The 17,130-nt window shown below is 49.1% G+C and overlaps 1 protein-coding gene across 2 annotated transcripts in view; it reads right to left on the minus strand.

Annotated features, from left to right (window-relative positions):
• PRICKLE2 (prickle planar cell polarity protein 2) overlaps positions 1–17,130 on the minus strand; it is a 105,041-nt gene that overhangs the window by 45,743 nt on the left and 42,168 nt on the right. The window contains exon 1 of one of the 2 annotated variants that reach the window (XM_086755507.1): positions 10,980–11,068. The exons of the other annotated variant lie outside the window; for it this stretch is intronic. The gene's annotated coding sequence lies outside the window, so the exon portion shown is untranslated. Of the gene's footprint in view, positions 1–10,979; positions 11,069–17,130 lie in introns of those variants that run through there. 2 annotated transcript variants of the gene reach the window in all.

Genomic DNA, 17,130 nt, shown 5'->3' on the forward strand with positions numbered 1-17,130 from the left:
ACAGAAGGGGAAGTACAGCCCATACACACTGCAGCTGATTTGAGAGACAATTTTCTCTATTTCCTACCAGTGCACCCAGCAAGACAGGCCTGACCGTCGCCGGCATCCTCCCGTGCGCAGGCAGAGCCGGACGGCGAGGCAGCGGCCGCGAGCACACCCTGCGCCGTCCATGTCCTCTAGCAGCATGGAGCCATGCAAACACAGAGCTGATGCCACGGGAGGACCCAGTACGCTGCGCTGGCACTCTTGAGCATTGCTGTCCTGCACCTCGTCTTCCCCATGACAATGCACCCCAAAAGGACCCTCACCACCCCACCTCGCAGACCGGCACCACACGCCCCAGCGCGACACGTGGAACATGCCGCAGATGGCGTTTCAATCAATCGCTGTATCTCTTTCTCTCTTTTTTTTTTTTCTTTTTATCACCTTAGTGCAAGAAGCTTTAGAGAGCTTAACAGCAATAAGGCTTCTCATAGCCTCCGGCTTTGACTCGGCACTACTACGTTTTTTACTTTTGTATGTTGAAATCAAATTTGTAACCGAATGTGAACAACAATCTGGATTCTTATGTGGTTTTTCTCCCTTTTGCTAGCCTGACAGTATTCCCATCTGAAGACTTTATAATAGTGTCCTTTAATGATGTCTACAAAAGCTTCATTAAAGCACTGTATGATAATTTAAGATAAATAAACTCAACACAGTTATATTTTAATAATTGTATTTTTCTTGGGGCCTTCCCATGAACAATAGAGCGCACACTGAAAATATGTTACGAAGGAAACACATAAATCTTCAGCTTATCTGGTGGAATATTTTCCAAAGATGTAAACCTTTGATCAGCCACAAATTAATTTTCCATTTACACAAATGTACTTCCAGGATAACCAACTAACCCTGCAAGTCAGCATTAACATGTGCCTTGGCAGCAGCTCAGGACTCCCTCGCTGCCCGACGCTGTCAGGGTCCCTGTCACGTTAGATGATTTTTTTTTACTTTTTGGCTTCAAACCTGTCTAATAGGGTGTTTCGGGTCAGTGGTTATGCCCTGAAGGATTTCTTCCTTTGCTCACCAAGCTCCTCTCTGCATCAGCCACGCACCACTCAGGTCCCCCCTCACTCGATGCTCCCGTAACGCGTCTGGGAGGAGATCACGCACGTTCGGTCATGAACGGAAATGAGCTTTCACGATGCCTTCGAGTCTTAAACTTCCCAGTGTATTTGCAAACGCAGGGAGACCAGTCGCGGTCAGGAACGCACTTGGCTCCTCACCTCCTAACTGCTCAGTGGGCAGAAAGGTGCCAAGAAAGGTTTTTATTTCGTACCTGAGAGCGTGACGTAGACCTGGATGATATAAAACTAGCTAGTGCGAGCAGATGGACTGGCATGTGCTGTTTGGTGCCAAACTCCACCCATTAGAAGACTTCTACACAATACAGCTAACATTGATCTAAAAAACAAACAAGAAATCAATAAAATTATGAAAAGTGGCATCTTAATTTAAGCCTGGGTGCTTCCCCTGCCCCAGCCCTCTTGGGACCACAGCCCATGCCCTGCCTGAAGCGCACAGAGGAGGCCAACGCATCTTAGGCTACGGCGAGGTTTGCAGCCTGGCTGTCCCACCGGCTGAAGCTGGATGGAGCTCTGGTGTCCCCGAGACAGCCTGGCACTGTGCACAAATGACAAGAGATGTTTGCTATCCTTCCCTTTGTTTTAATTAGTAATAACAATTTGTTATCGTGGCTTGACATTTGTTCATACTTAGGAATAAATTGCTTCCTAGAATGATATGCTGAGATTACAATGGGCTTTCTGTGTTTGTGTTGGTTTTAGTAGCTCATAACAAACCATGAAATTCATTACTCTTGCCACAAGCACCCATGAGATGTGCCAACCAGGGTGTGATTTATACACAATTCGACTCATGGAAATGAAAAGCTTTTAATGTTGCCTGCGAGAAGTCAAGGGTTTGAAATTTTATACAGCTGAATCACAAAAAAAAACCCCAACCAATCTTGGGCACAAGCTACTGCATTGTTTTATCTGCCTAAGGAGCCTGAACACTAAAATCGGGGTAAAAAAAATTCACTAAACGTTAATTAATTTAAGCATACTGTCTGACAAGCCTTTTCAGTGATAAGCCTTCTGGCCTGCAAGTTACTTCATTCTATACAAAGGAAGATATTTAACAATAAAACTTCTCTGCTGCAATGTAATTTGGCAATGCATTCCCACTGAAAGAAATCAGCCCGTGCCTCACCATCCTCAATGGGAAAGGGCTGTCTGTCATTCTCCAGTCCCATTTCTCCGTGCCGTGTCAAGCCTCATACATCAAACCCAATATACAAATCGCCCGCCCCATCAAGATCATTAGAGTGGCTCAGCCTGTCAGGGAAAGGTCAGCGCGTCGCCAGCTGACGGCTGCCTGCTCCAAACCCAGCATCAATCAGAGTCCTCATCAAAGGCGGCCGTGGCAGCGGTTATACCCTTCCTCGTATAACCTGTCATCCTCTAAACCCGCTCCCTTATTGTAAAACACGGCCACGCTTTTATCTTATCGCGATCTACAGGGAAACGCAACTAAACCAGCTGCCGTACGAACAGCGGGGATCAGGACTGGCGGAGAGGGATTAAGACCGTATCAGGAGAGAGCTGGCCGGAATCATGGCCCTGGAATCCAGCGCTGGCTCCCCTCTCCACAGGGTCGCACCCTGTCTCCGCTGTCCTGGATGGGTCCCGTGCAGGTGGCAACCCTGGAGCATCCCTCCCCGGCCCCGGCCGGTACACGTGGTACCAGGCTCTAGTGAAGCCACCCTGCAAGGAGATGCTGGTTGGTGCCATCGCAGCCACACAGAGGCATGGCTTGCAGATGTCCCCAGCCAGGGGACTTCAGGGGTGCCCCATGCTTGCGGAGGAGACACCAGTGTCATCGAGCCTCAGGTGCAGCGCCCCCAGCTTGTACGAGCCCACGAGGGCATCCTGCCCACAGCTCGAGCACTGGGAAGGGTGGAGGAACCCAATAACTCACGATTAATGGGAGGACACCAGCCTCATCAAATGCTATTGCTCCCGTCAGTCATTGCTCGTTAAACACGCTGGAAACCACAGGCCATTTCTTCCTCTTTTTTCCCCTACCATGCTGTGCTGCACGCAGCATTATCTTCAAAGGGCGAAGCGAACATGTTTGCTAAACACGAGCAGACTAAATACATCAGCCTTTTAGAAGCAATTATTGCCGCTAGAGATTTAGTGAGCCTCATTGTTTCGTGGTTCAGAAAGCATTTTGCTGGCTGCTTTGGAGTGGGCTGTTCCTTCAAAGCGAGCTCCCTGCGACAGCGAGTAACCCCTCCCCAGTGAAATAAAAAACAGGTGGGCATCCAAAGAAGCCGTGCTTTCTTTTTGATTTAACTTACAGCGTCGCCTTGCAATAAAAGAACAGCAATTTGGCGGTCAGCTTGCTGCCGCCAGTGGTTGTACCGAAGGCAGGGTCAGCCAGAGGATCCACAGCAGAGGAGTGACGACATTTCTGGAGAACAGTGGATGTTCTTTGGGTAGAGCTGAGAACCTTCCTGCGGCATGCCAGGACTGGAGGGGATTGCCCTGACCAGGAATGAGACTAGTTGTACTGGTATGCAGCAGAAAACAAAATGTGGAGGAAACAGGCAATGAAGTAAGTGCTGGACATTGTCCTCTTTCCTTCATCCGAAACAGGTTGGGATGCTCCAGAGCAGAGTGGCTCAGCTGGCTGAGATCCTTGGAAATTTGGAGTTGCAGATCCAGGGTAACACCGCACCCTTCTGTGGCCTTATTTCAGGGCAAACAGCTCAATCCCAAAAATACCTTCTCTGTGCAAACCACAATCATTCCCTTGTACCAGTGTGGGGAAGTGGAGGGGGGGCGCAGTTGGGCTCCCTGCGGTACTAAGCCCTTCAAACATGCATCTCAAAGAGATGAGCAACCATGGACGGCCAAACAGACAGATGGGGGAAGGAGAAGGGAAGCTCACGGTACCGGCAAGGCTCTTATAATTGGTGTAATAAGCTGCAATCACAGCTCAACAGCTGCCTTCCCCTCCCTGAGTATCTGCTGCACACAACAGCACAAACCCATGGCCAAGAAGGATTCTGACACTTGCTGTACTCTGAACAGCACTGCTTCAAAAAAAATGTTGACTTTGGTAAACTTTTCATTTCACAAAAGACAGAGGAGAGCACTCTTCTGCTTTCACAGCCTCTTCACCTGAGCAAACAGCACCCTGTGCTTATGCAAGGGTTGAGAAAATGGGTTTAGTTTTGGTGTCAACTATCATTTTGCATGTGGCTTAGAACAAAACCTCATCACCTTTAAGTTGAGGCAAACCTGCCATAGTCAACTTTCTGAAGTCCCTGGAGAGTCAGAGATGAACCGTTCTACAGAAAATGGCAAAACATGACAAAAATCATTCACCATGGGCATATATCCATCTTCCTCTGAAGCATCTCTAACATAAATTCCTTTGAAACAAAATTGTCCCCACTCCCACCAGGGCTGCAGAAAGTTGGCAGTGACCATTCAGCACCGAAAAACTGCTGTGCAGCTCATCAAAATCCAAAGCAGCCCTGCTTTAAAAGATGAGATTTCTTGACAGGAGAATATTTTAAAGGATTAGAAAACAGATACAGTGATATAACTGCAGTGCTGTGATCTTTTATACCAACAGTTAATTGGTTTGGAAACATTTAAAAGTTCCGGGGTGGACGGTCATTGGAAATCAGTTGGGGATTTAGGTGAAAACGCCACTTGCCCGCAGCTCACCAGTGGGGCCTGTGCCACCTGCAGAGGATCCAGGTGCCACGCATGTCCCTGTGCGGCGGTGCCACCCCGCGCTGCTACTGGTTGTGGCCACAGCTCTGAATGGCCAGCATCAGATCCGCTTGCTGCTCCACTTCAGTTTTGTGGCATGTGCTATGAAATTCGAGTGAGTCCTCTCTAAATTTCAGGGAGCCGAGGACTAAGGGGTGTCTAAAGCACCCTCTGGTACCTCGAACGACTGCATGCTGCTGCTTTTCTCATTTTGGGGAGCCCACAGCAAGCGAAAAGAGTGACCTGCTTCACCCGTGTTGCTCCACCACCCTCACCCCTAACGACCAGCTTTAGGGGTTGGATCATCATCCACAGCCAGCGCAGGGGTGGCAAAGTCACTTATGTGACAGGCCCTGGGTCCTGAATTGCAAAATAAGCTGTGACTTAGACCCAGACTAATTCTGAATCATTTCTAGTGCTCGCACTCCAGGAGGGATTGCTGCTCTTGCTTCCTTTCTTCCAGCCCTTGGTGTAACAGAGGCGGTCAAGGGAAGCAGTCAGATGCTCAGGATACCTGGATATTTCGGCAGTAGCTAAGGATTCAGCTCCCGTTGATTATTAGTGGGTGTTAGATACTGAGAAAGTGTCTAATATGAAGATGTTTGGAGGTGTGAGCTCTAAGCTCTTCATGCAAGAGACTGCTTCCTGCAGTGCTTAAGAAAATGAGAGCATGGAGACAACAAATAACCACAAGCTTAGAAAGCAGAAATGTTTACACTGAGGAAATTCAACCCCTTAGAGAAAGAACCCCCAGCCAGACCGGGTGGGAGAGCTCAGGAGTAATTGCAAACAGACGCTGATCTGCTGGAACCAGGATGTCAACAAACACTGCACCGAAGGGATAAAAACCATGGGGTGTGAAGCCAGAATAAAGATTTCCTGGTGCAAAGAAACACATTTGTACTTCCCTGACAAGTGGCATGTCAAAGCAACAAGAGGAACAAAAGTCGTTGGCCGTGACTCCGATCCCCAGCTCACCGTGGGGACCAGCAACGGCAGTCCCCACACCTTCCCCATCAGCGCACCATAACGACCAGTTACTCAGCCGAAAGATAAGCGGAAAGTTAATCAAAGCAGTCTACCTGGGGTGCTACAAGGCATGGCTTCATGCGAACTGACACAACATGACGCACCAGACGCTGAGGCGCAGGGAGATGGAGGCTTGGCACGAGCCACGCGGCTCTCGTGACTGCCATCGGGAGCGGCAGGGCTCCGTTCTCATGTACATGGGGGAAAAAAGGCACCAGAAAGCAAAGAGCATGGGTACGGTTGAGCCTTTTACTCGCCGCTCTGCTGTAAGGCACCAGTGGAAATTAATGGGCCTTTCAAGTACCTAAATGGATTGCCGAGACATCCACAGTGAGTCTATTAGCTAATTAGTCAAGATTACCATTTATTTTGTCCAACCGGCATTCAGGTGAAGGAAGTACTTCTCTTATATCTCTATATGTTCCTTTTACACTTCTAAAAAAGTAGGGCAAAGCTCTCACCCAGTGACAGTAACACCAAGACGAAGTTTCTCTCCCCCAAGGGAGGTGTCTGTGGGCGCAGCCTGAGCTGAGCATGTCGCTTGCTGTGGTCAATGGCACAGGTCACGGACTTTGGACCCAAAGGCCAAATCTGGCAGACCTGCGCAACCAGTACAGCCTTTGGCATGAGCCTGAGACCGGTCTTGGGCTCACATTACTGATCTAGAACAAGGTGTCCTAAAATCTGACACAAGACCTAGTCTCATCTTGAAGGAATATTTAATTCATCAGGCTGCTGATGCTGATGCTTCAGACCTTCCTCTTACTGCTGTGGGCGGTCTAACATCCTTTGCTGTGATCCTGTATCTGAGGATGCAATGGACAGCAAATAAAAAATATTTCAACCATTTAAGTAGCTTCACTTAACAGATGTAGGAAATGATTAGATTTATAAGTAATTTGATACTTTCCACACTGTTAATGAAGCAAGCATTAATTCCATTTTATCATCAGTTCTAATCTTCCTGGCATCATTTCATGCCCATGGATAACTCACTCCGTAACTCTGTACCCATAGCATATGTTGGACAAGGTCCCCAGCCACAGCCGATTTCCAGCGCTGCGAAAACTCAATCTTGAGATGCTTTAAAGGGCTGGGATTAGCAGATTTGAGCAATCTAAAGAGGAGGCACGTGAAGTCACTTAGGCTTACCTCTCTAATTGCCTGCCCGCGAATCAGGGGTTCGGTGTCAGCCACTTGCACTCGCGTAAGACACGGCAGTCAGAAAAACCAGACCTGAAATATTTACTGTGAGCATTTTCAGAACTGTAAGTGAAACCATTGAAATCCTGCTTGCTCCTGCAACTCCAGATGCAAGGCCAGCTACAAGGAACGCGTTGGGGTAACAAAGCAAGCGTTCATGCCTCTCCTCTGCCGCCGCTCTTTCCAGGTCTATGGCTGTGTAACACACTCTAATTCTATCGACAGCTTTCCTGCACTGCCCAGTGCCAACACAGTGAAAATGTTAATGAATACCGTCCCATAAATATTTAATGTACATTTTCCTGCGAGTCCTGCTGTGATTAAATAGCCACCTCATTACCCAGGCCCATCTTTATTTCATTTTTATCTTTGCACAAAATACCAAGAGTTAGAACTATACCCACGCGATCGAGCTGCAGGAAACATCACTGCATAAACCAACACCAACAGGGCAAAATCCAAACACAAACTCTCAAGGAATGTAAAGAGAAATCCAACCCCAGCAGAGCAAATATTTCATCTCAGCTACCCCCTCCCAGGATTTACAGAGAAAGAAAAGCAGAGGGGACAAGACAGCAATATACTTTCTTCTTGAGTGCGGTTATTTGTCTGTTTTTATTGTCTTTTTCCATTGCATTTGGATGTCCTGGTCACAGCGGGGTCCCACTCCACACACGGGCATCCCTGGGTACCACCCCGGGGCTGGCTCTGCTCTGACATCAAAGCCCGAACAGCTGCCACAGGAGCTCTGCTGCTCTCCCCCCATCTGAAGGCTGGAGGATGTTCACGATTTGTCCGAGATTACACAAGCGACCCAGGATAGAGGTGGAAGGGAACATGGATCACACAGAGGTGTCACCATCGCTGCTCTGGCACTGCAACATCCTTGACGCCCATACGCGGTGTCCAAAGCACAGCTGACCACAAGGTCCACCACGCTTGCGTTTGCCAATGTCATAACAACCATTTATGAACTGTGATATAAAAATACTAGGATATTGTTTTCTGAGCCATTAGAATTGATATATTCCAGTCCTCCCCACCAACCCTCAGCTCAGAAGTTATTTTGCAAACCAAACCAAAAGCTGCAGCTCTCCTGGGGACACCCAAGACCACAAGACCAGTGCTGACTGCCCAGACTCAGTCAACACAGGCGGCAAGCAGGGCCGGCAGCACCGGGTATGGGGTTCGTGTGTGCTGCCAAACACGGCACGTGGGATTTTCAGGAGCTGCCATCCAAACACATCCTGGCTGGAGCGAGCACCAGCACTGGAGACACATTTATGCAGCTCCCTGCATCGCAGGGCGATGCTCTGGCCTTCACGTAGGCCATGGGAAGGTTTCTTCTGAGAGAGGAAAGTCGTACCATCCAAATTCACACCAAACTGCTAAAAATATAAAGGATCCAAAGGAATAATGCTTGCATATGTCAGAACTTCTTGTAATTCCTCCAAAATACATAATTTTTTGGCACAGATGCTAAGATTTAACTGGAGGGCAAGCATTTCGTTCTATTTTAGCTGGGAGAGTCCCAACTTCTGTGTCTCCAATTTGCACGTGGAAGCAAGCTCATTACGCAATATGTGTTTCAGCGAGTTCGGCATCAGGGAGGGTGTGAAGCTAAGGCTAACGAGGGGAATATCATTAAGACTAATAAATGGTACAAAAGCATGAACAAGTAGGCTTGTCTGAAGCACGGGCTGCTGCTATGGATATCATGAGGAGTCTCCAAAGTGAAAAATCCAAGTCTCTCTACCCCGAGAGATGGGAGAGAAGGCAACAAACGGTAGTGAATACTGGAGGAGAACTGGTGGAGAACAGGTGGAGAACTGGTGGAGAACTGGTGGAGAACAGGTGGAGAACTGGTGAGGCTGCTTTTGTAGTGCTGTGCAGAGACATTGGGTGGTGAACGGAGTACCATGTGCTACTGCATGGGAAACGAAGACCACTGGAGATTAAAAGATATATTTTTTTTTTCACTCCAGAACTGGCCCTGAGACACCATCCTGCCCCCAGCTTGGTTTATACGCACAAACAGAGCATTCAGAAGATCACATTGACAAAACACCGATGCTGGGAATCAATGTACATCTATTCGCTGCCACTAGGAGAGCCAGCCCGCGGGGAGCACCAGCACCCATCTCTCGGCATCATATCTGCAAACACTGGCACATTCCCATGGCCAGCCCGAAACAACTGGCTGGATTTATAGGTCACCACCTCCATAAAGCGATGGTGCCATTTTGCTCAGTCTCTGGAAGCAGCTTGCTTCCAGCCCTGCAAGGCATCTCTGCTGGGGAAAGACCCGGCAGTGGCAGGCATGATGCTCCAGCGCGGCTGGCGTGGTCCCCTCATCACCACACAAACACCGTGACTGCCCCACGGACCCCTGATGCAGCGGCACCAGGGAAGCCAGCTCATTATTGACCTAAGACAACAGCTGCCTTTTGGTAAGGGAAAAAAAAAAACCTTTTAAAAGGGAAAAAACAAGTTTTTGGTTTTTTTTTCCCCTCCTCTGGGTGAACAAATAGACTCATTTAAGATATAAGTAGATCAAGTAGGTAATTAAGGAAATAACCAATAACTTAATCAAGATCATTAGAGGAATCAGCATGTTGTTATCATTAGTCAAATGGAGCAGAGCAAAAATACACTCACGCAACCGAAGCGTGCAAAACCTCTGGGCGGCCCGATGTACGCGTGGGGAGGCTCCCATGTCACCCCACTGCCAGTGCCAAAGCCACCGAGGAAAACATTCGTATCTCCTGGTAATTTCCCACAGACAGAACATTTAATCATCCCCCACCCCTCACCACAAAAATCCCAAGTGAATGATTCGCACGTTGAGAGAAATTTGCTGTAAGATGCAGCACGGCATTCTGCCCGTTCTCAGCGGTGGGGGGAACAAACTCTTCACAGAAATGAAGTCAAATACATCGGGCCATCTGCATTTTGCTTTTGGCAACTTGTGCTAACTCCGCTCCTCAGCCGGCTGCTCCCAGGAGGGACTCTGCTATTCCTCTAACCCTCCCCAAAGGGGTGTTTGCACACCAGCACCACATCTCTCTCTCATTACTCCACCAGTTGCACAGATAAAACATCTGCTGGAAGAAAGAAGCAACCCTAAAGCATGCAAATAATTTGCGCTGCCTGAGCAGAAGAAAACAGAGGATGCTGTTAAACACCCCTGCCCAGCGCAGGCGTCCTGAAAGCTGTATGCTCCTCTGACTCCTCTGGGCAGGAATGGGTCCTTGTTTCCAACCAAACACAACCTCCTATCTGCTTAATTCCTAAAGTATCCAAAAGCAATTCAATTCAGCAAGTTTGATTAAGTACTTAAAAGTCTTTGTTCCACTTAAAAGAAGCCTTTGCTTTGCCTCAATGAAACGGGACATTTTCTCCTGAACTCATGTTAACAAAGACAAAAAAAAAATTCAACATCCCAAAGTTAAAAATAACCCTTTATCCTGTATTAAACACAGCTGCCAAAGGTTCAAAATTCACGTTTTGTCATTCCACACAAATCCTTGCAACAGCTGAGAAGACACACAGCACGTTTGGAAAGCCGGAGCTGAAGATAAGCTCCAGCCTCCCACAGAGTTTTACTCTTCAGGGGTTTTACAACAGAGTAAGAAAGCAGGAGCGGCTCAGGGGCTGGTGACAGAAGTCACGTTTGCATCAAGGAAAAGTTTTCCTGTCTCTGCTGAGGCAGATATTAGCAGGGGATACGGCACACCCCTGCTCCACAGCAGCAGCGGGAGTGCTGCCCCTGGGCTCTGCCCGCAGCGAGAACCGGCTGAAAAATGAGAATCAGAGCTGAAAAAGAGAATAATTTCCCAATGCAAACATCTGTACGGTGTTAAAGCGGCTTATACTTTCATAGGCTACAAACCGGGCGCGATAACTTACCCAGGCTAAACAGGCGTTCACTTCACACGCTGGAAAACCCCCGTGTAATGGGTACGGGCAGAGGGAAGGATGGGAAGGACGAGAAGGATGGGAAGGATGGGCAGCGGCGAGCGCCTTCGGTGCATCCTCCGGCGGCAGCGGTGCCTGGGTTGGGAGGCTGCCTGCGCCTCAGCGAGTGGCTGCGGTGGTTTGGGAAGGGAAGGCTCCCCGGCTGCAGCCCCAGCTGGCGGAGTGACGCCCACCGCAGTTTTAGCTTATTGGTGAAAATCGTAAGCCCTAATCCAATCCTGTCCCTTTACCCAAATTTAGCTCTCCACGCAGCCAAGATCCCTTCCAGTTTTGACTAGCAGCATGAAAGCAAAGTTACCTTGCCAATACATAAATCACGTAAAGAGAAGCAATAAAAAACCCCACGCTCAATTTGCTTCACCTCTTTCTCCCCAAAGAGTTTCTTATCTACGTACTTCGGCGGGACCACAGCCTTGCGAGCGCTCTGAAGAAAGCCAGTAACTCCCAGCGTGTATCGCTGGATCAGAAGGCAGTAAGGTAAATACCGGGATGCCAAATAAAACCAGTGTTTATCAGAATGCCCAACCATCCTGCTGACGCATCTGGGTCAGGACGGTAGAAACCCTGTCTCCGTTGGCAAGCAACCGCCCGGCCAGGGATAAAAGCCTCTCGTGCCAACTGCGCATTTCGGCGCTCGGTTACAGATGTGCAGCCCTGGAGCGGCTCCAGACCGTGGGCCGGCGGCCGGGCGAGCTTTGAACGCGTGTACGCAGCTACCTCGGAGCGAGGGGGGCTGGAGCGGGCGGAATGGTCTCCAGGTGTCCTGGGCGGGCAGGCGGCAGGGTCCAGATGCGAGCAAGCTGCTCCAGCCTTCGCAGAGGCTGGCAATTCAATGAAGCCTATTCACGGAGGAGCGAGCAGGCCTTCCAGGAACGCAGAGGAAGCGTTTCCGAATGGTTTTCCCATTGCCAGTCCAATAAACCCCTTTGCATTTTAACCTCCCTCGCTGTTGCAAGCTTTAAATATAGAAATAATCAAAACATACATTAAAAGAAAAATTTATTTTGAACTTGGTGGTGTTGATCTAAGAACCATCCCGCTCGGGAGCAGGGCTCGAGAGCGCGGGCGGCCTCAGGGAGGGCTGAGCCTGGCTCTCCAGGAACAAAAGCAGCTTACAAACCAGGTTTGCCACGTGAGAGCCTAATTAGAGACCGAAGCCCACACAGCAAACAGACAGACTACAGAGGAAACTGGAGTCTAATTTAAATGGAGAACGATTACTTATTGCAACCAATTAGTGTCAAGCTGACTGACAGACTACCCAAAATATGCTCTTCTCACCCTCCCCTGCACGCCTGAGCTTTCCTTGCTGCTTTATTTCCCATGGGTTGTTCGGAGGGCGAGCAGCGGCACCTCACCACTAGACACGGGATGGCAAACGGACCCTCGGAGCTTCCCCATAACAAACACAGGGTGAGAGCCACCCACGTGCCACCCGGCGCGAGCCTCAGCCGAGCCAGAGACAGCAACAGCGGAGAGCAGTGCGATGTACTTGCTTTCCTGGTCTTAAATCCTTAAATGACAACCTGACGGTCTCAAGAAGAAATAAATCATTTTAGGAGAGGTGCTCCCCGTTTTCTGGACACATATTCCGCATGGGGGCTTTCACCTCCTTGGTTTGCAATCCTGTAGGAGCCTCGCACGTGAGGGTTGTGCCTGGCTAGCAATAGCCTTTGCAAAGTGCTCAGGCTGTAGGGTTTTTGGGTCCCGACTCACGTTGCCGGGCTCCACTGCAGAAGGAAATCACCATCCCACAGCATCGCTGCCAGCCAGGACGCCCAGCCCCAGGGACCTGCTTGGCTGTCTCGCAAAACATCCCTGACTTTGCAGACCGGTTGCCTTTCTCCGGCCAAGTTGTTCCTCGCATGCTTGTGGGACTGTCACTGTTCAGCGAGGAAGTGGAGAATCCCACCGCTGCTGGAGGGAGCCAAGGTGGACAGAAAGACTTCTCCTTGGTGGGCACAGCACGAGGCTGCCCATGGTCCCACCAGCGCCTGCACTGGGAAGGACATCGCCTTCGCTCAGGGCTTTGCTCTCCAGCCACCCTGGGAGAGGATGACTGCATCGTGTCTCCCAAAATACAGACTGCTCATTAATACTGCAGAAAACCTGCCCCTCCTCCATATCAGATTAGTCCAAAAACTGGTAAACAGACTTTAAACAGTCCCAAAGGGCACACAGGGAACCAACCAAACACCATTTATCTTCCATTTGTTGTTAAAGAAGAAATGACTCGCTCTCATCATCCACTGGCTTCCCAGCCACACGCTCCTTATTAACAGGACTGCCTAATTGCCGCCCTTTCCTCCAAACCCCGGACTGCACGTGCATTTTGAATGCACAAATGACAACAGCACTTCACTGCAACTTGCTGCGTTATTCTTTATAAACTTCTAAGGACAGTCTCTCCGAGCAGCCTCTCCGACTGCTCTTCAGAGACCTCTTGTGTATTCAGGCACGCGGGGACCACACTTTGGATATTTAAGACCAAGTAATCAACCCTTCCTTTGAGAAGCACCAATACAAAGCATATTTCAGGACTTCATGGGTCTTCTGTACGGATGAGATAAGCTATTCTTTTAATCTCTGTGGGCTACGTGGATACACAGCATTTTAAAAGAAACTTATCAAAGAAACAAAGAGAAAACTCAGAGGAACTGCTTTGTGAAGTATCTGTTTGGTAATATCTGGAGACAACCAAGACCTCAGGTGGTGTAAAGCATCAGCAGGGATCCTTCGATTTCATTTCACTTCAAGTCAATGGCGTTAAACCAATTTACACGGCGGGAGCACCATTGAGAGAGGTAACGCAGGACACCTCACCCAGGTCTCCTTCGGGTACAGCCACCACAAGGCTGCAAATCCTGGCGGCCCTGGCCTCCCTCTGCTCCACGCAGCCCAGTTCAATTAAAAGTCTCCGTTAATTACGGAGTGGATGCAATGAAAATGCACGTGTGTTCACGCTCCTCAGAATTAGGCTGTTAATCTGGTGTTTATACTCCTCGAGTTTATCTCCTCCACATCCCCCTTCTCCCCTCGGAACCGACTCACTGCCACTTTATCTGCTGCTCTAAGGACAACACACTGCTGTGTTTTTAAATTCACTGCTACGCCCTGAACCAGCTCTTCAGAGAGAGGCCTCCGCCGGCTGTAATTCCCATTAATTCCTCTTATGATTAACAGGTCAGCTCACGCCACCCTGACGACAGTGGGCTTCGCGAGTGCAACTCTATCAAAATTACCTATGCATAAAAGACGATCGTTACAGGAGCAAACGCCTCGCTGAGACTTTCAGCGGCTGCGCGCTCGCCGCTGGCTTTTGTGCCGCTAACGACTTTATAGAGAGCAGGGAAGGCTTCGGCCTCGCCGCGCTGCCCTGCGGTGTCCCCAGGCAGAGGAAGCTCTCCTCTGCGGTGGGCAGACGGTGATTATAAAGCCGCAGAGGCAATCAGTCCTGGAGAGGAGGCAGGGGCAGGCGGGAGCATGGGGAAATTAGAGGAACCTTCTTCTGAGTGCATCCCATTAGCGCTGGCGGCAATCACGCCTGCTGATCAAGTAGGTGGGCTGCCCAGAGCCCCCTCTGAAATTACTGGGGAGGGAGGGTGAGAAAGAAGGAAAAAGGAGAAAAACAGAGAAAAAGCAAAATAACCCTCAACAACGGTGGCAGACATCATGCTGGCTCCTCCACACTGGCATCCCTGTGCTGGTGGTCACTTAGGGGAGACCCACGGAGATAAAAGGCAGCAAGACCAGTTGTAAAATGCTTGTAAAAATGCTAATGATCTCAGGTCCTTTGAAGCCATCTTGAGCGCTGCTACATCACTTTTATTTGCTTTCTGCCTGGGATTTCCTCACCATGAGCTCACCATGTTTACGCCGATACGCTGCGTGTCCTGGCGCGCAGGTCAAAGCCAGCGTGGACCCACAAGCCGACCCACGCCAAAGCCATTCCTGCCAAGCTCTGCAGACCATCCCCTCCCCTCACCTTCCCAATTTTTTCACTAGTTGCATGGGAAGAAAAGAATAAGTCAACTTAACACTATCTTCCTTTGAATATTCGCTTACAGGAGCTATTGTAATAATAAAAACCAGAAGGAAAGGCGAGAATTTGAGTTGCAAGCACCGTGCAGCCCTGCAGTCCTGACCCTGAAACTCCTGACAAGGTGACACGTTATTAAGAAATATCCATATTAATCCCAACTGTAGAGCGCTATGTTCAGCCAATTAAACTGCCGGAGCAGCTGAGCGCTCCCGGAGACCTTTGTACTTTTTTTTTTTTTTTTTAATGCCCTCTTAGGGAAAGGAATGGCTTCTGCAGAGATGAACCGCCCAGCTCCTTCCGTGTATGTGTGTAAAAACTGTTCTTGGCTGCTTTCAAACACTGAACATTAATCTGCGCAATGGAGCCTGTCTCCCTCAGCATTCGGATGATTTCTCTTCGAGGCGGGTAAGACAGAGCTGTTCCATTTGGCATCACATCCCTTTCCAAGCCTTTTATTTCTTTTCTTTTTTTTTTTTTTTTATATTGCTAGAATAGCTCAGAAGCCATCACCCCCAGCACGTGTGAACCTGGAGAACAGACTGCTCTAGGGGCCCACAGATATACGAGACGGCCAGGATGCTCAGAAACAGAACTGGAAGATTATGGTTTTAATGCATCGAATTATGAAAAATACCACCGCTCCCTTCCTGCAGCTTAGGACAAATCACTTACTTCTCCCTCAGCCATTTCTTTCCCTGTGGCTGAAGCTGGAGTGACAGAAACTGTTTCTTGAATTAAGGGCTGCTGGAAATGAAACCCCAGAGAGGTCTACGGGTGGCGAGTTACTGGAGTCTGTTCCCCAGCAACGCGAGCCCCCACCGTTCCACCTCAACGAGCCCCGCGCACCAATAAATCAGAGCATCCTCACCGCACAAAAGGCTATGCGGTACAAAGCCAGACATTTTTATTAACACCACACTCAGGGCTTGGGTTTTTCATACCTGCCTGCCCAAAATTTATGCAAGCAAGGATCCCCACTGCTCAGACTACTGCCAGGCAGGCGCCTCACCGGCTGCTTTGCACGTGCGACTGCTGCAGCGGCTGAAGCAGGCTCTGAACTACCCACGTGCCACCGAGGCCCAGATGGGTGAATCATGATGTTTCTCCAAGTTTTCATTAAATACTAAAACGTTCCGTAGTTGTAGTCAACAGGCTTCCTCGCAGCAAGAACTTCAGCTGCAGCTTTGTCCCCTGGGAAATGTAACCTCCACCATGGAATGGGCTTCTCAGGAGGGTGGATGGATGGGAAGGATAAAAGCTGCCTAGGGATGTACGAGCACCCTAAACCCTGCCACTCACTGGAAACCCAGCGGTCCCAGGCTTCTCACGTTTTGGAAGCCGCAACGGGAATGCCGTGCACTTTCCGTTAATTCCAAGCATCCCCAAATCCCCAGCTCCTGGCATTTCTACAACGATTAAACACGCAGTTCTCAACACTGAAACTCCATAAAAATCCATACGAGGACTGCCACTGCAAACCAGTCGATACCTGCCAGCAGCCATAAGCTTGGTGCCATCAGACCTGCACAATAAATGAGCCCATTTTACCAAGGCTGGGTTTTCTACAACTAAAATGGAAACAAAAATTGGCTTGCAAAGATGAACGATGCCTGTGATAGTTCTTTGCTGCACTTGATTAAATACAGCACACAACAAACCTGGTTTTTTTTCTCCTTGAACGATAAACTCGATAGTCTAAAATCAAGCCCAGCAGGGTAAGAAAGATCCTGTACAGATTTCAAACGATACTATGATTTTTTTTTTTTTTAAAGCCTGACTGCACTGTATACACACTTTGCAGTATCGCTCGAGTACCTCTGGCACCAAATGTAAACACAGGGAAAGCTAAAAATCACGTAATGTTACCTTGATACAGCCTACACCACAGAGTACAGCGCGGTTTGACATTTCATGATAAACCAGCTCCTTGCTTTTGATCATTTTAGTGTGTGTGGACGTGAACGTACGATAGTATCACAAAAAGAAAATGGGAAGAAAAAGCCCAATCAAAGAACACCAGCCTGAACCACGCCTTCCCCA

This window comes from Chlamydotis macqueenii, chromosome 10 (genome assembly GCF_036417535.1).
Source record: "Chlamydotis macqueenii isolate bChlMac1 chromosome 10, bChlMac1.mat, whole genome shotgun sequence".
Lineage (NCBI taxonomy): Eukaryota > Metazoa > Chordata > Aves > Otidiformes > Otididae > Chlamydotis > Chlamydotis macqueenii.